This window comes from Giraffa tippelskirchi, chromosome 2, assembly GCF_054371585.1.
Source record: "Giraffa tippelskirchi isolate mGirTip1 chromosome 2, T2T-mGirTip1v1.2.pri, whole genome shotgun sequence".
Lineage (NCBI taxonomy): Eukaryota > Metazoa > Chordata > Mammalia > Artiodactyla > Giraffidae > Giraffa > Giraffa tippelskirchi.
The window spans coordinates 113,049,326-113,073,179 of NC_137276.1; positions in this window are offsets into that span (position 1 = coordinate 113,049,326).

Sequence of the window (23,854 nt, forward strand, 5' to 3'; positions counted from 1 at the left end):
ATCACTTGTAAAAGAATGAAACTAGAACACTTTCTAACACCATACAGAAAAATAAACTCAAAATGGATTAAAGATCTAAACGTAAGACCAGAAACTATAACACTCCTAGAGGAAAACATAGGCAAAACGCTCTCCGACATAAATCACAGCAGAATCTTCTTGACCCACCTCTCAGAGTAATGGAAATAAAAGCAAAAATAAACAAATGGGACCTAGTTAAAATTAAAAGCTTTTGCACAACAGAGGAAACTATAAGCAAGGTGAAAAGACAGCCTTCAAAATGGGAGAAAATAATAGCAAACAAAGCAACTGACAAACAATTAATCTCAAACATATACAAGCAACTCCTGCAGCTCAATTCCAGAAAAATAAACGACCCAATCAAAAAGTGGGACAAAGAACTAAACAGACATTTCTCCAAAGAAGGCATACAGATGGCTAACAAACACATGAAAAGATGCTCTACATCACTCATTATCAGAGAAATGCAAATTAAAACCACAATGAGGTACCATCTCACACCGGTCAGAATGGCTGCTATGCAAAAGTCCACAAAAAATAAATGCTGGAGAGGGTGCAGACAAAAGGGAACTTTCTTACACTTTGGTGGGAATGCATACTAGTACATCCACTATGGAGAACAGTGTGGAGATTTCTTTAAAAACTGGAAATAGAACTGCCATATGACCCAGCAATCCCACTGCTGGGCATACACCCTGAGGAAACAAGAATTGAAAGAGACACGTATACCCCAATGTTCATCGCAGCACTGTTTATAATAGCCAGGACATGGAAGCAACCTAGATGTCCATCAGCAGACGAATGGATAAGAAAGCTGTGGTACATATACACAATGGAATATCACTCTGTCATTAAAAAGAAAACATTTGAATCAGTTCTAATGAGGTGGATGAAACTGGAGCCTATTATACAGAGTGAAGTAAGCCAGAAAGAAAAACACCAATATAGTTACTGACGCATATATATGGAATTTAGAAAGCCGGTAACCATAACCCTATATGCGAGACAGCAAAAGAGGCACAGATGTATAGAATGTCTTTTGGACTCTGTGGCAGAAGGCGAGGGTGGGATGATCTGAGAGAATAGCATTGAAACATGTATATTATCATATGTGAAACAGACCGCCAGTCCAGGTTCGATGCATGAGACAGGGTGCTCAGGGCTGGTTCCCTGGGATGGCCCAGAGAAATGGGATGGGGAGGTGGGTGGGAGGGGGGTTCAGGATGGGGAACACATGTATACCCATGGCTGACTCATGTCAATGTATGGCAAAAACCACTACAGTATTGTAAAGTAATTAGCCTCCAATTAAAATAAACAAACTAAAAAAAAATCAAAGGAAACATCAGTTTTCTCCCCTGTAATTACAATTTTTGAAAGATTTTCTGTGTTTAGCTGGATGAATGTTCACCCTTAGTTATTTATTAAGAACTCTTTTCTTCAATATTTAATGAGCTCTTGCTGCTTAGATATTGAATGGAACACTCAACTTCTTCATGCTTTGATAAATAATAAGTGAAAAAGATATTACCCATAGGAATAATACACAATTCTAGGTGGGATCCCACCTACAGATATTTAAACCAAAAAAAAAAAAAACCTTAAGAGGAAAGGGTGAAGGTGAAAGTGAGTCGCTCAGTCACGTCCGACTCTTTGTGACCCCATGGACTGTATAGTCCCTGGAATTCTCCCGGCTAGCATACTGGAGTGGGTAGCCTTTCCCTTCTCCAGGGGATCTTCCCAACCCAGGGATCGAATCCAGGTCTCCTGCATTGCAGGCAGATTCTTTACCTGCTGAGCCACAAGGGAAAGGGTAACATACTTATATTAACTTATAGGACAGGACAAGCCAGGAAGCTTTGCTAAAACTGTGCTGGTCTAGCTGCATTTTTTTAAATTTAATTTAATTTTTTAACACGAAAAACATTTTGTTTGGGGTATAGCCAAATAAAAATGCTGTGATATTTTCAGGTGAAGGAACTCAGCCATACATACACATGTATCCATTCTCTCCTAAACTCCCCTCCCATCCAGGCTGGCACACAACATTGTAGCTGCATTTTTTAAGGAAGTGGTGCAGGAAATGGAAACCCACTCCAGTATTCTTGCCTGGAGAATCCCCATGGACAGAGGAGCCTGGTGGGCTACAGTCCATGGGGTTGCAAAGAGTTGGACACAACTAAGCACACAGCACAATACCATAACATACACTTGGGCTTTGGGTTTGTTTCCAATTTCTCAAACATAAATATGAGACATCGCTAACACAGAGCCCACTAAAGGCTGACAGTGTGGTGGCGGGAATATTGAGCATCGCACTGCCAGGCCAGAGTAAGTCTGGACTTTGGTAGTTGTCACCGTGGGACCCTGGGCAACTGGAATTTGATCTCAGAATCAGTTTCCATCTGTAAAATCATCCTCTCCAGAGGCCATTAGGACGACCAAATGAAATATTTGTAAAGGAATTAACACACTTAGGGCAAGGGCTGAACATCCCTTCTCTCTGCTGTTGCCCATAAACATCTTTGTGTGTAGAATTTATCTATGATTCTTCAAACTGCTGCCAAAATCCCCTCCATAACTGAGCCAAGCTACACTGCTACTGCCGCATGTATGCTCTAGCAGATTAGCCCAACACAGGGTTCTCAGTGCTGTCAATGTTGTGGGTTGGGGATGCTGACAAGGCTCATGGGATGGCTTTTCTCTGCTCCCAGAGGACCAGCCTCAGCAGGGGAGACTTCTGTAGCTGGGCCTGGGATGTGCATTGAGTGCCTTCTATTACTGAAGGTTTCCCTGTTGGGCATTCCCCTCGGCTGGGTAGACAGGGAAGCTGGGCTCAGTGAGTGCTGTTGCCAGTGGCACCTGACAGGGGACTCCCCATGGGCCCAGGTTTTCCACAGCAGAACAGCCCCTGGGTTCCAAAACCAAGTGTCCTGGTGAAGTGGAAACAGGATGATCATTCATGATCTGGCCACTCTTGCCATTCTGTAGATAGATAGTTATAGGCTTGCTCAAACTTACAAGGAGAGGACAGAGACTCTGACTCATCATGGGGGGAGTGCCCAAGAATTTGCAGCCATAAACCACCACAACGCCCTTGGGCATGAGGGAGATGTGGATCAGGCATGAGGGAAGGGCTGCTACCATCTTTGCTTGGGAACCAAAAAGAGAACACTCAGATATTAGTGAGGTTGACCTCCCTTTATTGAGAACTAAATGCCTTATTTTATTCCTTCCAAATACATGCAGGATTCTCCACCATTTGGAGCCTCAGTTTCACCATCTGTAAAATGAACAGGTTGAAATGGTTGATCTATAAAATTCATTTTGACTTTAAAAATCTAAGGTTCTGTCAATATCTATCCCTGTGATTTTCCTGGAGAAAAATCTCTTCCAGATAGCTCTAGCTGAATTGGTGTAACAGCACAAAGGTCTCCACTCACAGCTCTTCTCATCTCTGAAATTCTTAGTACCACAGAGGTCTCCTTCCACAATGCCTCCCCTCACCACTCCCTCATTAAGTCAATCAGACTGAGACCTCTCAGGTCCCCTTCTGAGGTTCTCCATGCAACTACCCAGTTCAGTTAAAAGGCTCTCCACTCTCTGGTCTTCTGGGACCAGCCCTTCTGGAAGCACAGTGAATATTGAAGCACTTCCCCATCCTCCAAGGTGAGTGTGCTACCTGGTGTCAGAGACTATGGTCCACTGGATACTGCCCTGCTTTGTCTGATTTTCCTGAGTTTCCTGGTAGTGCTGACCCTGAGGGAGAAAACCCGAGAGAGTGGAAGACTTTGATGTTTAAAAAGCACCTGGAAAAATACATTTTCTTTTATTACATAGGTGACATAAAATGCATGATAATAGCATATTTCATTATTTGATTTGAATATTGTATTTTATTAATTTGTATCATACTGTCAAACACAAGATTCTGAAATGCCATTCCAGCTTAATTTTTCTGATAAATTCCAGAAAGTTGTTTAGGCATATTTTCCCTCCGAAAAAGCACTGCCAGTAAGCACTTACTGTCTATATCACTAATGTGACAAGTATATAAATGCGCCCTACATCAAAAGTGTTGTCATACACAGGCCTGTTCCTTCAATAGTAGGTGGGGCAAGGGAGGGGGCAGTGTCAAGCACCGTGATTTGTATAGTTTCTCACTCCTGTTTCCTTCCCTCTTAGGGATCCACACATCCTCTCACCCCACCATTAGATCTTATAGAAAGATCTAGACAAATATATACTGATTGATGCTACAGCATCTTGCTGCTCAGGTGACCTGTGTCCCTGTCACTCTGCTCCTCCTCTCTATCTTTCTTGAGGCTTTTCCAGCCCCTCCTCTGTCTGCTCTTCTGGATCTCTGGATGCAAAGGCAGCAATCTAGTTCCAGGACCTGTACTTTCACCAACAGTGTGAAACAACTGGGACCTGAGTTTATTTCCTTCGCTGTTACCCTCAGCATCCTTCACCCCATCTCAGGGCTCCCTTCATTCTGCTGGCCACTTCTGTTTCATCTGGGCATGATCCCAATACAATCACCATAAGTCCTCCAGCTCCCAATATGAAACAACACTGCTCGATGAAACACATCCGTTTAAACTAAAAACCTCATTAATATCCAGGGTTGGAAGCCTGTTTCACTTGAGTAATTGCTTGCCCTATTATTTTATTTGATTTATTCCTCTGCCCCCATTATAAGGTTGCCTCTCCACTTAATGTAGCATCCAAACTAAATGTGTCTGTCTTGCTGGACCCATACAGTCTAGAGGAGCACCAAGCCTGGAGGGTCCTCCAAATCTCATTTTTTCCATCCTTTGAACTTTCTCTATTTCTTCTGGGAGGAGGGCACCCGGGCTATTTTAACCCTGGAAAGAGGAGGAAAACAAAAGAACAAATAAAGGCTTATTTTCTGCATGGACTTTTTTTTTTTTTAAATAAATTGATTTATTTTAGTTGGGGGCTAATTACTTTACAATCTTGTAGTAGATTTTGCCATACATTGACATGAAACAGCCATGGGTTTACATGTGTTCCCCTTCCTGGACCCCCCTCCCACCTCTGGGTCATCCCATTCCTCTGGGTCATCCCATTGCCCCAGCTGTGAGCATTTGTCTCATGCATCGAACATGGAATGGTGTTCTGTTTCACATATGATAATATACATGTTTCAATGCTATTCTCTCAGAACGTCCCACCCTCACCTTCTCCCTCAGAGTCCATAAGACTGTTCTATGTATCTGTGTCTCTTATTCTGTCTCTCATATACGGTTATCATTACCATCTTTCAAATTCCATATATATGCATTAGTATACTGTATTGGTGTTTTTCTTTCTGGCTTACTTCACTCTGTATAATGGGCTCCAGTTTCATCCATCTGAATAGAACCGATTCAAATGTATTCTTTTTAATGGCTGAGTAATATTCCATTGTGTATATGTACCACAGCTTCCTTATCCATTCGTCTGCTGGTGGACATCTAGGTTGCTTCCATGTCCTGGCTATTGTAAACAGTGCTGCGATGAACATTGGGGTACATGCGTCTCTTTCAATTCTGGTTTCCTCGGTGTGTATGCCCAGTAGTGGGATTGCTGGGTCGTATGGCAGTTCTATTCCCAGTTTTTTAAGGAATCTCCACACTGTTCTCCATAGTGGCTGTACTAGTTTGCATTCCCACCGACAGTGTAAGAGGGTTCCCTTTTCTCCACACCCTCTCCAGCATTTATTGCTTATAGACTTTTGGATAGCAGCCATTCTGACTGGTGTGAAGTGGTACCTCATTGTGGTTTTGATTTGCATTTCTCTAATAATGAGTGATGTTGAGCATCTTTTCATGTGTTTGTTAGCCATCTGTATGTCTTCTTTGGAGAAATGTCTGTTTAGTTCTTTGGCCCATTTCTTGATTGGGTCGTTTATTTTTCTGGAATTCAGCTGCAGGAGTTGCTTGTATATTTTTGAGATTAATTGTTTGTCTGTTGCTTCGTTTGCTATTATTTTCTCCCATTCTGAAGGCTGTCTTTTCACCTTCCTTATAGTTTCCTTTGTTGTGCAAAAGCTTTTAATTTTAATTAGGTCCCATTTGTTTATTTTTGCTTTTATTTCCAATATTCTGGGAGGTGGGTCATGGAGGATCCTGCTGTGATTTATGTCAGAGAGTGTTTTGCCAATGTTTTCCTCTAGGAGTTTTATAGTTTCTGGTCTTATGTTTAGATCTTTAATCCATTTTGAGTTTATTTTTGTGTACGGTGTTAGGAAGTGTTCTAGTTTCATTCTTTTACAAGTGATTGACCAGTTTTCCCAGCACCACTTGTTAAAGAGATTGTCTTTTTTCCATTGTATATTCTTGCCTCCTTTGTCGAAGATAAGGTGTCCATAGGTGCATGGGTTTATCTCTGGGCTTTCTATTTTGTTCCGTTGATCTATATTTCTATCTTTGTGTCAGTACCATACTGTTTTGATGACTGTGGCTTTGTAGTAGAGCCTGAAGTCAGGCAGGTTGATTCCTCCAGTTCCATTCTTCTTTCTCAAGATTGCTTTGGCTATTCGAGGTTTCTTATATTTCCATACAAATTGTGAAATGATTTGTTCTAGTTCTGTGAAAAATACCATTGGAAGCTTATAGGGATAGCATTGAATCTATAGATTGCTTTGGGTAGTATACTCATTTTCACTATATTAATTCTTCCAATCCATCTGCATCGACCTTGAAGGAAATTGTCCTAGATGCATCAAACCCAAGTTTAATTCTTCTCTGGACCCAGCCCTCTTCCAGAGAACTTCACTGACTCTCATGGGATGGTTGGGACAATCTCCCCAGGGACGGGTGCTAATACTTACACTCTAGCTAGATTTATAATGTCAAAATCATCTCTGCAAGGCCACAGCTGACATAGGTCATCCTGGCTGGAATGCCGTGTTTTTCCACCTGCCCCTGGATGTCAGGCAGTCTTGAATTTCTTTGGAAAACAGGTTTGCACTGGGAACCACCCTGGATGACGTTTCCCATGTAATCCGGGGTTTCACAGTTTTCCAGATAAGAACACAGTAAAAAAACAAAACAAACAAACAAAAAAACTTAAAAATAAATCCATTGCACTTCTCCTGGTCTCCAGAGCTACGGCTCTCAAAATTACAAAGTGGAGAGGACAGAGTGCTGCCTCTGATTAAATATGAAGCCCTGGCCCGCCTTCCTTCTAGAAGGTTCTTGTTCTCCTCTCCTGGGCACCTCCTTCCCTTAATCTCCTTGAAAAATGAGTGTTTCTGGCCACTGTTCCAAGGAGGACCCACACATCCTTGGTGTAGTGGGACATGAGAGGATTCTGCAGGTGTGAGGGATGCGTGTGGTGGAGACTCTCATGCTCATACTCTAGGACATGCTGGGCAAAATGCATAGGCAATCAAAGTCCACACATCTTGATTCTTTTGAGCTGATGTTGAGATGGGCACCAAAAGTCTACTTTCTATAGAAAGGGATGGGGCAAACAACTAAATCTCTCTCTCTCTGCAAATCAATGCCTCATAACTCTAGGTAGATTGGGTGCCTCTCCTCCATATCTTTGAACAGTGCAAAGCTTGCATGGATGGAAAAGAGGACAAAGCTGCAAAGTAAAGTGGCTCAAGAGGATGGCAGGAATAACACACGGGTATCAGGGGGTGAGAGCAGCTGATGGTTCAGTGATTTTCAGTCATCAGTAAGATTTGTGGATGATTTAATGTGGCAAAAGGAATTAGAGTTGATTTCAGATTACCTCAAGATAAATTTACACCAATTTCCCCCATTTAAAGTACATGAAGAGTGGGAGAGATGGAGTGGAGTGGCAGAGCATACCCTGCAGCCCCTGCCTGGCACCAAGGTGACCATCCTTCCCTGTGGTACCCAGGATGGTCTTCTTGACTGTGCATCATTGCAGGGACTTTTCCCTCAATTTTCTTGCTGTCCCATCAAAATCTAAGTGCATCCATTGAATTCTGTTAAGCATGTGGAATTCATCCATCATGTGTGATATTGACAGGGAAAAATAATGAAACTTGCTGGTCTGGATAATTTCTGAAGGCTCTTTTCTGATCTGCATTGGGGAGGGGGGGTGGTGGCCTGAAGCAGGATGGAGAGAGAGAGGTGGTTTGTCAACCACTCCTACTCACACAAACAGGTTGATGGTCTAAACAAAGGGAAGCCCCAAAACGGCCTCTGACAAGCTGCCTTAAGTGGCTTTCCAGCAGTGAAGTGGAAAGAACACTACATTTGGGATTGAAATGGATCAGGGATGCTGAGACACAGCCCTGTGCTCTGCCAGAGATGGTCCTGTGTATTTTTAGAGGTGGGTGTGAGAGGAGGGTGGGCTAAGCTGTGTGTTAGTAGCACTTCACAAAACATTTAGGCTAATTGCTCATGTTATGAGATGGGGATGGAGAAGTTCGAGTTCCAATTGCAGGCTATAGAGCCAGGCGCAGTTTGGGGTTCTTCTTTTACTGCTACCATGAAGTGTTTTTCATCTGACAAACATGCACTTTTAGTTCACTATGCCCAAGAAACCACATTGCACTTTGGTCTAATGCTGAGAGGGATGTGGGATTATGCAAGGTAGCAATTACAGGCTGGCAGAAATCCTATGCTCTTGTCAGATGACCCCCTCAGTCCACAACTTCTCCACCCTGTGTCCTGACACTTCAAGGGGCTACCAGCGCACCCCATCCATTCTAACACTTGCCTGCAGTCCTGAACCAAGATTCCTGAACTGGCCTCCATCACCTCACCAGCAAGAGTCCTCCATTAATGACCCAGTACTGTCCAGCATTGTTGTTGCTATGATGACAGTCACCCATGAGTACATTAAGAGAAAGGTAACCACATTTTAGCAGGTGTACAGCCCTAGCATGACATACCAGGGCAGACTTATAAAGCTTTCTAGTTTCCCTAAGACTTTTCTTTCCCACAAGACTTTTAAAATTAGGAACCAGTATCCTAAGTAATCACTTAGCCTAAGTAATTGCAAAGAACACAATTTCCCTAGCAACCAGAGAAATGCTACTACCTCCTGTTGAGGGGTTAAAAATAGCATTGCATGTGCCACTGTAACCAACTAGAATCTCCAAATTGTCTTCTGTAGCAGCCCCCAGTTGTTGCAGATGCTGAACTGCCTATATCTCATCTATCATCAAGGGAAACTTTCTAAGGTACAAAGGGAATTCACCTTTGTAGGATCACTCAGGCAACCTCTCTGACTCCATGAAAAAAAAATCCAGTCATCTTTGTCCTCATGAGCAGGGACAGGATTCCCCTCCTTCCCCTTTCCTGCACTGGACCAACGTTCCAGGCATGCATAGCTACTCAAGATTCTCTGACCAGACCACCTGCCTGCCTGCCTGTCTCCTTCCCACCCTTCTTTTCTCATTCCTTCTTTAATACTTATGTTTATTTGTTTATGTATCTGGCTGTGCTGAGTCTTATTTACAGCACAAGGGATCTTCAATCTTTGTTGTGGCATGCGGGATCTTTACTTGCAGCATGTGCTTCCCAAGTGGCACTAGTGATAAAGAACCATCCCGCCAATGCAAGAGACATAAGAGATGCAGGTTCGATCACTGAATTGGGAAGATCCCCTGGGGAAGGGCATGGCAACTCACTTCAGTATTCTTGCCTAAAGAATCTCATGGAGAGAGGAGACTGGCAGGCTACAGTTCCTAGGGTTGCACAGAGTTGTGTATGACTCCTTGCATTGGGAGTGCAGAGTCTTAACCACTGGACCACCAAGAAGGCCCTACATTCCCTTTTTACTTGTTATATTAGCTAGCATACAATAAAATTTAAAAGTCTTAACTGATCAGTTCAATGAATTCTAACAATTATATATGCAAGATATAGAACGTTTGCATCATTCTAGAAAGTTTTCTTCATATACATTTCCAGTCACTATACCATTCCCTAACCTGAAGCAACACCAGATGATCAATACTGAAATCAGATTGATTATATTATTTGCAGCCAAAGATGGGGAAGCTCCATACAGTCAGCAAAAACAAGACTGGGCGATGACTGTGGCTCATATTGTGACCTCCTTATTGCAAAATTCAGATTTAAATTGAAGAAAGCAGGGAAAACCACTAGACCATTCATATGACCTAAATAAAATCCCTTATGATTATACAGGGGAAGTGACAAATAGATTCAAGGGATTAGATCTGATAGACAGAGTGCCTGAAGAACTATGGATGGAGGTTCGTGACACTGAACAATAGCCAGGGATCAAGACCATCCCCAAGAAAAAGAAATGCAAAAAGGCAAAATGGCTGTCTAACGAGGCCTTACAAATAGCTGTGAAAAGAAGAGAAGTGAAAGGTAAAGGAGAAAAGGAAAGATATACCCATTTGAATGCAGAGTTCCAAAGAATAGTAAGGAGACATAAGAAGGCCTTCTTCGGTAATCAATGCAAATAAATAGAGGAAAACAACAGAATGGGAAAGACTAGAGATCTCTTCAAGAAAATTAGAGATACCAAGGGAATATTTCATGCAAAGATGGGCTCAATAAAGGACAGAAATGGTATGGATCTAAGAGAAGCAGAAGATATTAAGAAGAGGTGGCAAGAATACACAGAAGAACTGTAAAAAAAGATCTTCATGACCCAGATAATCATGATGGTGTGATTACTCACACTCACCTAGAGCCAGACATCCTGGAATGTGAAGTCAAGTGGGCCTTAGGAAGCATCACTACGAACAAAGCTAGTGGAGGTGATGGAATTCCAGTTGAGTTATTTCAAATCCTGAAAGATGATGCTGTGAAAGTGCTGCACTCGATATGCCAGCAAATTTGGAAAACTCAGCAGTGGCCACAGGACTGGAAAAGGTCAGTTTTCATTCCAATCCCAAAAAAAGGCAATGCCAAAGAATGCTCAAGCTACCACACAATTGCAGTCATCTCACATGCTAGTAAAGTAATGCTCAAAATTCTCCAAGCCAGGATTCAACAGTACATGAACCATGAACTTCCAGATGTTCAAGCTGGTTTTAGAAAAGGCAGAGGAACCAGAGATCAAATTGCCAACATCTGCTGAATCATTGAAAAAGCAAGAGAGTTCCAGAAAAACATCTATTTCTGCTTTATTGACTATGCCAAAGCCTTTGACTGTGTGAAACACAGTAGATTGTGGAAAATTCTGAAGGAGATGGGAATACCAGGCCACTTGATTTGCCTCTTGAGAAACCTGTATGCCGGTCAGGAAGCAACAGTTAAAAATGGACATGGAACAACAAACTGGTTCCAAATAGGTAGAGTTCGTCAAGGCTGTACATTGCCACCCTGCTTATTTAACTTATATGCAGATTACATCATGAGAAACGCTGGGCTGAATGAAGCACAAGCTGGAATCAAGATTGCTGGGAGAAATATCAATAACCTCAGATATGCAGATGACACCACCCTTATGGCAGAAAGTGAAGAACTAAAGAGCCTCTTGATGAAAGTGAAAGAGGAGAGTGAAAAAATTGGCTTAAATCTCAACATTTAGAAAACTAAGATCATGGCATCTGGTCCCATCACTTCATGGCAAATAGATGGGGAAACAGTGGAAACAGTGGCTGACTTTATTTTGGAGGGCTCTAAAATGACTGCAGATGGTGATTGCAGCCATGAAATTAAAAGACACTTACTCTTTGGAAGGAAAGTTATGGCCAACCTAGACAGTATATTAAAAAGCAGAGACATTACTTTGTCAACAAAGTTCCATCTAGTCAAGGCTATGTTTTTTCCAGTAATCATATATGGATGTGAGAGTTGGATTATAAAGAAAGCTTAGTGCCAAAGAATTGATATTTTTGAACTGTGGTGTTGGAAAAGACTTTTGAGAGTCCCTTGGACTGCAAGGAGATCCAACCCGTCCATCCTAAAGGAGATCAGTCCTGGGTGTGCATTGGAAGGAGTGATGTTGAAACTGAAACTCCAATACTTTGGCCACCTCGTGAAAAGAGTTGACTCACCTGAAAAGACCCTGATGCTGGGAAAGATTGAGGGCAGGAGGAGAAAGGGACGACAGAGGATGAGATGATTGATGGCATCACCGACTCAATGGATACAGGTTTGGGTAGATTCCGGCATTTGGTGATAGACAAGGAGGCCTGGCGTGCTGAGGTTCACGGGGTCACAAAGAGTCCGACACCACTGAGCAACTGAACTGAACTGAACTGAAGTATTAATAGACTAAGATGTGCTGAAAAGCAGGCTCTATGGGCAGAGGGACCTTGTCTATTTTGTTTATCCCAGTGTCTCTAGTACTTGAACCATGCCTCGCACATTACAGGTGCACCGTAAATATTTGTTGAGTGAATGGCAGCCATTGAGATATAGTGATGAGCAAAAGCAATATAATGTCCGCCCTTATAGAGCCAACTTTGGATGGGAGACAAGCACCAATTAAAAAAAATACAAATAAATATACAATTGCAACTATTTCTAAGTATAAATGCTCATGGTTCTATGAAAATCTATAATGGGGAGATTTGATCTGGTTATAGACATCAGAAAAAGCTTGCTTGAGCAAGTGATCATTAAGGCAAGATCACTAGGAATTAACTAGATAAAAAGAGGAAGATGGTTCCAGACAGGAAATATAGCATGTGCAAAGTCCCTGTGGTAGATGAGAACTTGGAAAATACAAAGGAATAAAAGAAGACCAGTTTGTTGGGCCTCAAAGAATAAGGAACCCTGTTGGGCAGTGAGGTAGGAGCAGGTGGTGGGGCCAGAACATGCCAGGTTTCATCAGCTACATCAAGGAACTTGGCTTTACCTTCTTGAGCAATGGAAAGTCAATGAAGGGCTTTCAGAGGAGAGAGACACAATCAGATATTCATTTTTAGAAAATCTTTCAGTCATTAGTTTGGAGCCAACTGCAGGTTTCCAGGGTGGATGGTGACTCTAGTTAGAGGACACTGCCATGATATAGTTTAAAGAGCACTGTAGCTGGTACTAGGCTGGTAGTGGTGAGATGGAGAGAAGTGGATGGATAGTAAATATTGGCTGAAATTATTACCATTTCTTAGCCATCAATATGGGATTGGGGCAGATCTATTTAATATGATTGATTCCTAGAGGTCAAGAAAAATCTGAAACTGTATGAATAAATTTGGTACTCATGAAAGGGATTTATGAATCATAAGATGCCTAAGCCTCAGAATGAGATAAAATCTCTGAACAATCAGGGGGAAGGACATTCCTCCATCTTTTGTGATACTACTTCACCACCTGACAACAGAAAGGATTGGGACTTTAAAATGTTTTGGGTCCCAATACATCCCTTTGACCTAGATGGTGAGGACCTTGGCCTTGTTCATATGCAAACTGATGACATTCATCAACTAACTTTCGAGTCTGGTGCTGCCCATGGGCCCTATGGCACCAGAGCCTCTGACTGCCCATTACCAGGGCTTTCCAACCATAGGCTCCACACCTGCCTACCAGGAGGAGGGAGAGGCATGTGCTCTGCAATCCATTCATCAGCCACCGGGGCCAGGCTATGGAATATGCTGAGTGCATCAAGCTCCACACCCTCACAGCCACCCCAGCCGGCTTTTTTTCCCACACCTACTCTGAGCTGACCTTGGGAGCAAAGCCCAGCTCCACAGTCTCTCAAAGATCTGCTTTTGGTTCTCAGTTCTCCTCAAGGGGAAGCTCACACCCACCCCCCAGAATTGTACCCAGTGACAAAAGTTAACACCGTGAACCAAGCCAGTACCTCTCACCCTGCAGAACCCCAGTTGTTGCAGCCTGGGAGAGCAGAGACCAGAACCTGTTCCATGACTCGAGAGTGTGGCAAACTGTGCCCTTGTGATTCTCCCTGTAAGCATGCTGAAGGGACATTCTTGGGGGCAGGACAAGCTCTCTGCTCCGCTTCACTGCCTGCCCCTGCATCCATCCGCATGGAAACAAAACAAGATGTTCCTGATCAACAGAAGAGCCTTAACTTTACTCCCTCTTTATGGTGTACTGATCAAACTCACCAGTACAGCTATTCCCTAATGATCTCACGTGACTTCTGCCAATAAAAGTGCAGGCTGAAAGAAGTCATCTTGTCTCCCTGCCACGGAGAGCAGGAGGGCCCCTGATTCCCAGCTTGCCAGATTATATGTGTCTGTCTTTTCATTATGCCTTGCCCCCGTTTCAGGTCTTTCTCACCCACTATGCTGGACACAGACCCAGTAAGTGCTGGTTCTTTCTTTTCCTGCAGGGAGATGCTTATCACAAGACACCTCAGTACCACTTCTCACGGAAGCCATCTTATGATCCCTTCAGATACTTGGAATGAAAATACATATAACATCTTATTCTCAAAAAGGCACTAAAGAGAATGCTGATAGCAATAATAAGTATCAATAATTGGGGGAGGGATCACTTGAGTGCTGAATTGTCCATCAGGTATTTCCTTTTCTCCTCCTGGCTGTCAACTAAGGGGTTCAGTACAGAATCAACCTTGTATATTCATGCATTGACTCCTCCACGTGGGTCAGTTTCCCTGGTCAGAGAATACATTGGTTGTTCAGTCAACCACTTCACAAATTTTCTAAGCACCCACCATACACAAAGCCCCCTTCATGGACACAAAATTTCCGTGGGCAGGAAAGGATGTGCCAGAAAGCACAGGGATTATTTCTGCTTTATGCTATTTCTGCACAACCTCTACAAATGCAGAGAGAAGCAAATTCCTACAGAAGCAGGATGAGTGCCAGCCAGGCTGCCCTTCCACCCACCCTCTCAGAATCCAGAAGGCTGAGGGGATACAGAAAATGGTCCCTCATCCAAGCAGTCAGCTTTTTCAAGCCAATCATTGATGTAGTCTGACCTGAGAAGCCTTCCTGCTACACAGAGATGTAAGCAGCTCCTGTCCGACTGACACCCACATATACTCCTGTATTTCTCTTTCCTTTATCCTACATTTGTCAATTTAAGCAAAGCAGGCTTAAAGATCATGGTAGCATTATTCACAATAGCCAAAAGACAGAAGCTACCCAAATGTCCATCAACAGATGAATAGATAAACAAAATGTGATGCATGCACAAAATGGAATATTATTCAGCCTTAGGAATGAAGGAATTGTGACACATGAGACAACGTGGATGAAGTCTGAAGGTGAAGCTAAGTGAAACAAGCCAGTCACAAAAGAATAAATGCTGTGTGATTCTACCTATGTGAGGTACAAAGTCGCAGAGACAGAAAGTAGAGTGGTCAGAGCCTGGAGACAGGAGGAAAAAGGAGTGTTTAATGGGGACAGAGCTTCAGTTTGGCAAGATGAAAAGGTTCTATGGATGGATGGTGGTGATTTCTGCACAACAGTGTGACTGCACTTCATGTCACTGAAATGTACACTTAAATGGTAAATTTCATGTTTTCTATATTTAACCACAACTTTTTAAATTTAAGAAAATGTTTAAGGGGAAGAAAAACAGATGAGATTGATAGGAGTTATTACATTTTGTGATCAAAGCAAAGTTGATTACCCTGTGAGAGGGGATCTAACTGGCTGACCCAAGTCAGTCACTGCAAAGGTGCAGCCATTGCACGGGGAAGCTCTGCTCCCCTCCCCTGGCAACGCAGGTGATCTGGTTTTGGAAACACAAGTGGAAACCATGGAATGAACAACTGCTTGGTTATTGAAGCCAAGCTAGAGACAGCACTGGATAGAAGGGTGCCTGGAGATAAGACTTGTTGGGAAGACCAAGGACTAAGCAGAAGTCTGGTAGTTCTTACTGGTGGTCCAGTAAGAAAGAGCATAGAGAGGATCTGAGATACTGAAAACTCACCACTAAATACCCAGCGGAACACAAATACCAGGCTACTTGCTATTTGCTAGTTGGGAAGATCCCCTGGAGCAGGTAACAGCTACCCATTCCAGTATTCTTGGGCTTCCTTGGTGGCTCAGATAGTAAAAAATCTGCCTTCAATGTGGGAGACCTGGGTTCAATCCCTGAATTAGGAAGATCCCCTGGAGGAGGGCATGGCAACCCACTCCAGTATTCTTGTGTGGAGAATACCCATGAACAGAGGACCCTGGTGGGCTACAGTCCACAGGGTTGCAAAGAGTTGAACATGACTGAACAACTAGCACAGAGAAACCTTGGGTGGGCGCTGTCTAGTCCAGTGCCCTCATGAGACAGAGGACACAGTTGAGATAGAGTTTAAGGGATTTTCCCAAAGTTACACTGGAGGCCCCTGCCCTCCTGATCTGTCTAGTGCTCTTGCTGCTGCTGCTGCTGCTGCTAAGTCACTTCAGTCATGTCCAACTCTTAGCGACCCCATGGACTGCAACCTACCAGGCTCCTCCGTCCATGGGATTTTCCAGGCAAGAGTACTGGAGTGGGTTGCCATTGCCTTCTCCGAGTGCTCTTTCTACTGTTTCATAAAACAAACCCACACTCTGAGGGAGGCTTGTCCTCTGAAGTACTTATCACAGAGGGAAGATGCCTCCAATCATCACCCCAGAGTCCCTGCAGTTTACCTTTCCTTTCCAGCCTCCTTCTAAATTCCAGTTCTTTTTGGCCCTGACGGTTTCCAGCTGCCCCTGCTCAAGTAAGCCTCAACTCTGGACAGTGAGCCCTTGTGAGTCATCTGTGTCCCTCTGCTTTGTAGTCAGGCTCTGCATCCACTGCACAGCAAATGCTCAGTGAGCTCCTTTATTGATGCTCAATCCATCCTCCTCAGTGCCCTTCTGTGACAGCTCCAACTGTCCCCTCTCCTTAAGCTCCCTGAGGAGCTCTACCTTACACATTCAAACTCTGCCTCATCCTGCCCCTGACTTCATCCAGAAAGTTGAGGCGATTGCGTCTAACTTTCCTCTTTGCCCCACTTCCTGATGGACAGGCTGGGTTCATCTCTGCCCATCCTCTCTTGCAGGTCAGAGCACATGTGTCCTAAGACCTTTCTTTTTCTTGAGTCCTGGATTCTCTTTTGCCTACTTCCAGTGGGTTCTTCACCCATAAATTCTCCTCTGGCTGCACCTTCAGTCACATTTTCACTGGTTTTTTGTTCTCAAATTAAAGCTTCCTCCAAAGACCTGCAAATTTGACCCTACAGATCCTCACCTCTCATTCACAGAACTGGTCCCTCAGTGGCCCCTATATTGTCCAAGCAGTGGGAGTGCCTGCAGGTGTTTATTCTTTGAACTGTTTCATTTATCTGCAGCATTAGACATTCCTGATCCCTCCATAGGAATCTATGGAAATCCTCTCCTACTTGCCTCCTCCTACTTACTTTTCTGACTGTCCCTTCTTGGTTTCCTTCATAGCTAGCTTTTTCTCCACCTGCTTCTTAAATGTTAGTGTTTAATGGGAGGTGGCTTGGCCCAGCGTCTTCATTCTCCCTGGGCTGTTGTACCCATTCACTTGGTCTCATATGATTCCAGCTCTGACCTCATTCTCCCTGGGCTGTTGTACCCATCACTTGGTGTCATGTGATTCCAGCTCTCACCTCTCCTTTGAGCTTTAGACCATTGTCCACAGCTGCCTTCTGGACCTCTCTACCTGGGGGTCCCAAACCACCTCACCCGAGGCCTGTGTGAAATGGGACTCATCACCTGCCTTGCCCCAAGACACTGCTCCTGCTACATTTCCAATGTCAATTCCACCTGCTTACAGAACTCAGGAACTTGGTGCTCACAGGGCCTTTCCTCTCTTCCTCACTCTGCACATCCTGGTTGTGGTTGTATTAGTCTCTCAGTCTGGTCTGACTCTTTATGACCCCATGGACTGTAGCCCACTAGGCTCCTCTGCCCATGGGGATTCTCCAGTCAAGAATACTGGAGTGGGTTGCCATGCCCTCCTCCAGGGGAACTTCCCAACCCAGGAATTGAACTCAGGTCTCCTGCATTGTAGATGGATTCTTTATTGTCTGAGCTATCAGGGAAGCCCACTCAGTTCAGTTCAGTTCAGTTCAGTTGCTCAGTCGTGTCTGACTCTTTGCGACCCCATGAATCGCAGCACGCCAGGCCTCCCTGTCCATCACCAACTCCTTGAGTTTACCCAAATTCATGTCCATCGAGTCGGTGATGCCATCCAGCCATCTCATCCTCTGTTGTCCCCTTCTCCTCCTGCCCCCATTAGGGTCTTTTCCAATGAGTCAACTCTTTGCATGAGGTAGCCAAAATATTGGAGTTTCAGCTTCAACAGGCATTCCAACGAACACCCAGGTCTGATCTCCTTTAGGATGGACTGGTTGGATCTCCTTGCAGTCCAAGGGACTTCAACAGTCTTCTCTAACACCACAGTTCAAAAGTATCAATTCTTTGGCGTTCAGCTTTCTTCACAGTCCAACTCTCACATCCGTACATGACTACTGGAAAAACCAGAGCCTTGACTAGATGGACCTTTGTTGGCCAAGTAATGTCTCTGCTTTTTAATATGCTATCTAGGTTGGTCATAACTTTCCTTCCAAGGAGTAAGTGTCTTTTAATTTCATGGCTGCAATCACCATCTGCAGTGATTTTGGAGCCCCCCAAAATAAAGTCTGATACTGTTTCCCTATCAGTTATCAAATCCTGCTAAACAATCCTCACCCCATATACACAACAGCTCGAATTTAGCCCCTGTCATCTCTCACTTGAACTCTGTTGGTGGTTTTTCACCCAGCTGTCCTGCTTCCAGTCTGGTCCCATCAGGCTCATCTCCATGAAGGTGACACAGAGTGTGTCCTGTCACTGCCTGGATTCCAACTTCTTAATAATTTTTTTTATCACATAAGTAATGACATCCAAGCCCTGCAGCTTAACATATAAAGGCTTTCATGAGCAAATTTTATGTTTTAGTTATATTAAGCCAATTGTTTGTATATCAAATTATTATAGAATTGTTAATGGGTTCATTTTAAAATATTAAATGACTTCATATTAACATAAAGGGAACAAATATCAGAGAGCTAATTTTGCTTAGTACCTGAGAAACATAAATTGGTTTCAGCTGGTTAAAAGAAAAAGTCCAAGAGCAGATATATATAGAGGCAACATATAGAGTATTAGTATGAACTTTTTTCATAGATGCAAAATTGGCTTCTTTTGTGGTGAAAAGGAAATCAATTATACTCCCATTGGGAAAAAAAAAATCCTTCTCATGTCTGTGGCCAACAGTCATTCGCATTGACATCCACTAAATTGCTTACAGTATATGAAAGAGAACCCCAAAGTTGCCTCTAGTATTAACCTCTGACTTTAGTGTGGGGCATTTGCTATAATTACTACCCTATACCCCTGACAACCACTGATCTTTTTACTGTCTCCACAGCTTTGCCTTTTCCAGATGTCCTGTAGTTGGAATCATGCAGTACCTAGGCTTTTCAGATTGATTTCTTTCAGTTAGTAATATGAATTTTTTTTTCTTCTGTCTTCTCATGGGCTTGATAACTCATTTCTTTTTATCTTTGAATAATATTCCATTTTAGGGTGTAACAGTTTATCATACATTTGTCTTGAAAGACATCTTGGTTGCTTCTAGTTTTTAACAATTATGGATAAAGATGCCATAAACATTCAGGTACAGGTTTTTGTGTGACATAAAATTTCAGCTCAGTTGGGAGTGAGATTGCTAAATTATATTGTAAAATTATGTTTAGTTTTATAGGAAACTACGAAGCTGTCATCTAAAGGTTGTACCATTTTGTCTTCCCATTAGCAATGGATGAAAGTTTCTCTACAACCTTGCCAGTATTGTCAATTTTCTGGATTTTTAGTAATAGGTGTGAAGTAGTGTCTCATCGTTTTTTAATTTGCAGTACCCTAGTAACAAACGGTGTTGAGAATCATTTCACAAGTTTATTTGCCATCTGTATGTCTTCTTTCATGAGGTGCCTGTTCAGATCCTTTTTTTTTTTCCCTTTCACAATCAAGATTTTATCAGTTGTTTTGACGATCAGTACACAGACTTTATGGACAATTTGACAGCAATTCTTAGTGCACATACCAAAAAAAATAATAATAATAAGAAGCCATGTGATTTTAATTCATGGCAATGGCACCCCTCTCCAGTACTCTTTTGCCTAGAAAATCCCACGGATGGAGGAGCCTGGTAGGCTTCAGTCCATGGGGTCACTAAGAGTCAGACACGACTGAGCGACTTCACTTTCACTTTTCCCTTTCATGCACTGGAGAAGGAAATGTCAACCCGCTCCAGTATTCTTGCCTGGAGAATCCCAGGGACGGTGGAGCCTGGTGGGCTGCCGTCTCTGGGGTCGCACAGAGTCAGACACAACTGAAGCGACTTAGCAGCAGCAGCAGCAAACAGATTTCTAGTGACTTTTCAGCTTAAGATTTTCAGACAAGAATTCCATAAGAAGATATCAAATAAAAATATCTTCAAGGATTGATAAACTGTTACATTGCAAGTCTCAGTAATTTACATTGTAAGACCATACAAGCTACATACTCAAATTTTCCATTTTTCACAGTACAGTAACAACATGATTAGGAAAAGTAGACTATCATGACCAAATGTGTTAAAACATGCACATAGTCTGAGAGCAAGGGAGAGACAAGACCAAGGAGCAATTTTCTTGAAGAAACAACTCTACTAAAAATAACAATAGAGTAGAAGTAATTTCAAATGTTCAAGATTGAGGCACCATTCCAGATCAGCAGTGGCTTTTACAGCTGGCTAGTGGCCCTGGGGACACCCCAGGCCTCCATGGTTCCTTTTGCTTCACAGAGGAAGTTGTTAGTCACCTCCCCTGCATCACTGTTTCTACTGCTCCTGCTGCTGCTTGTAAATGGGCTCTTCTAACGTCTGTCTCACGTTTGGAAGCCCTGAAAGAAAGTATGATTGGTTCAGCTAGTTCCCATCACCCAGATGCATTGAGTTGTTTGAGACACCTGACCTATTAGGTTACAGGCCAGCCCATAACTGGCTCTGGGAAAGGCAACCACCATGGTCCACTTACCAATGACCAGGTGCTGAAGTCATAGGATAGAGTCCCCTGACTCTGAGAAGGGAGCACAGTGCTTAAACAGACTAGTTTAGGATTTGGGGGCAAAATTAGTCAGGTTTCCTCCAGGGGCAACCTCTCCCCATCACTATCCCTGTTAACAAATACTCCTCCAAAACACTAACATCTGAATAAAGGAAACTCTAAAGGATAGGGCTGTCTGATAAAAGTGAGTTTCTGGTTTGAGGGCCTGTGCCTCCCTTAAGGGCCACAGCCCATCCCAGGACCCCTTACTCCAACAGAGCAAAGAGATTCAAGCTGTTATCCTCCCACTCTTTATTATGATGATGTGTGTACATTGTAACTTGAAAAGGAGCTATCAGTGGGATCAAGAGTGAAAAAGGAGTATACTTTGGGTCTATTCATTCTGGGCATGGAATTCTTGCTGTTCTGCATTCTACATTCCATTTCTAAAATTCACTTAGCCATGATTTTATAAATATACATGCTTTGTCTCAACCAGCATTTGTACAGGATTTATCTTGGCATATGTTCAGCTCCAAGACCTCATGTGATGTTTAGGTACCATTATGAAGAGGAGCAAACTGATGAGAAAAAATTAGTTCAAGGTGTCACAAAATTTGAACCACTATGGTCTGGAAGGTCTCAGAGAGAAGTGGTGCTGTAGTGGCCTCCTCAAGTTATTTCTAATAGTTTGTGTGGATTTTATTTTGGGTATTTGTTGGTTTTCTTGTGTGTGTGTGTGTGTGTGTGTGTGTGGCTCAGAAATGATCTCTGGCAATCATGCAACGTGAGCTGTAGTCTGTAGGTGGATGTTAGTATCAAGGGTGAGTTGGATGCAATCTCAGTTTGGGTATCTCATTTAAATAGGCCGTGTTTCCCCAAAACAGAGATGCAGCCTTGTCTCTAGAGCAAATGACATTTTCCATGAATTGGAGCTAGCTTTGTGCCTCTAAGAAGTCTTTAGAAATACTCACCAGCTTCTTCTAGTTTCTTGAAGGACACATTGTCTGTGGAATAATTAACATAACCCTTCCTTCCTCCACCTGCAGTTGTGAGGAACATCCCCCATGGGGTCTGAAGCAAGATTCTTCAAGGGGAGAAAAAAAAATTGATGTCAGCCAAGTTTGTTCTGATCATGTTTCCCCCTTTTCTTTGTGTGTGTTTTAAAACTCACTTCAATCTTAGGTCACAGTATTTCATTGTTGCTGCTGCCCAGATCTTTCTAATCTCCATCTGTGGGTTTGTACTTCCTAATAGAAACCACAGGGGCGAGTGTAATTAAAGCGCGGTGACATCTACACTTCATATGAGCTCAGTCCATTTTAGTTCTCACAATATTGGGGGAATGAATAAATCATGGTCTTCAAGTTGCAAACCGCTACAACACAGAGTCTCAGGAGAGACAGTAACTAGGATTCAAGATGCTCTGAGCTATTTTTGGCAGCTAAGCTATTGCTTTAAAGACTCATTATAAACCATGAAATCATACTCTTTCAGATATTTTGAAATGGTCCTGAAAAGTTCGTCTTAGAGGTGGAGGAGTTTTATTAGATTTCCTTAACTTTCATGCAAAAGGAATCCACTCTTTCCTCAAGAGAAGCACTTAAAAAAACGTACCCTTCATTGGTGACCAGTAACATGCAGGAATGCCACCATTAGTAATTAATTATATATTAGTAATTCATTGTTCTGACTTTCATCTAAGGGACCTGCCATGGAGGAGAGGTGGACTGTGAATAGTTTTCTATGGGTCACCCTAGGGTTATTTGTCTTTAGCCCTAGAGTCATCAAAGAGTTTCTTTCAAAACCAAAAACAAACATGTTTCTGGCAATCAGGTAGTTTGGGCACCTTGTTCAAACCTTCTGATTGAAATGACTACATTTTGTTAATGTGGTGTATTACATTGATTGATTTGCGGATGTTAAAGAAACCTTGCATTCCTGGGATAAAGCCCACTTGGTCATGATGTATGATCTTTTTAATATGATGTTGGATTCTGTTTGCTAGAATTTTATTAAGGATTTTTGCATCTATGTTCATCAGTGACATTGGCCTGTACTTTTCTTTTTTTGTGGCATCTTTGTCTGGTTTTGGAATTAAGGTGATGGTGGCCGCATAGAATGAGTTTGGAAGTTTACCATCTTCTGCAATTTTCTAGAAGAGTTTGAGTAGGATAGGTGTTAGCTCTTCTCTAAATTTTTGGTAGAATTCCGCTGTGAAGCCATCTGGTCCTGGGCTTTTGTTTGCTGGAAGATTTCTGAATACCATTTGGATTTTCGTGCTTGTGATGGGTCTGTTAAGATCTTCTATTTCTTCCTGGTTCAGTTTTGGAAAGTTATATTTTTCTAAGAATTTGTCCACTTCTTCCAAGTTGTCCATTTTATTGGCATATAGCTGTTGGTAGTAGTCTCTTATGATCCTTTGTATTTCTGTGTAGTCTGTTGTGATCTCTCCATTTTCATTTCTAATTTTGTTGATCTGATTCTTCTCCCTTTGTTTCTTGATGAGTCTGGCTAATGGTTTGTCAATTTTGTTTATCTTCTCGAAAAACCAGCTTTTAGTTTTGTTGATTTTTGCTATGGTCTCTTTTGTGTCTTTAGCATTTATTTCTGCCATAATTTTCAAGATCTCTTTCCTTCTACTAACCCTGGACCATATGATTATCTCAATAGATGCAGAAAAAGCCTTTGACAAAATTCAACATCCATTTATGATAAAAACCCTTCAGAAAGCAGGAATAGAAGGAACATACCTCAACATAATAAAAGCTATATATGACAAACCCACAACAAACATTATCCTCAATGGTGAAAAATTGAAAGCATTTCCCCTAAAGTCAGGAACAAGGCAAGGATGCCCACTTTCACCATTACTATTCAACATAGTTTTGGAAGTTTTGGCCACAGCAATCAGAGT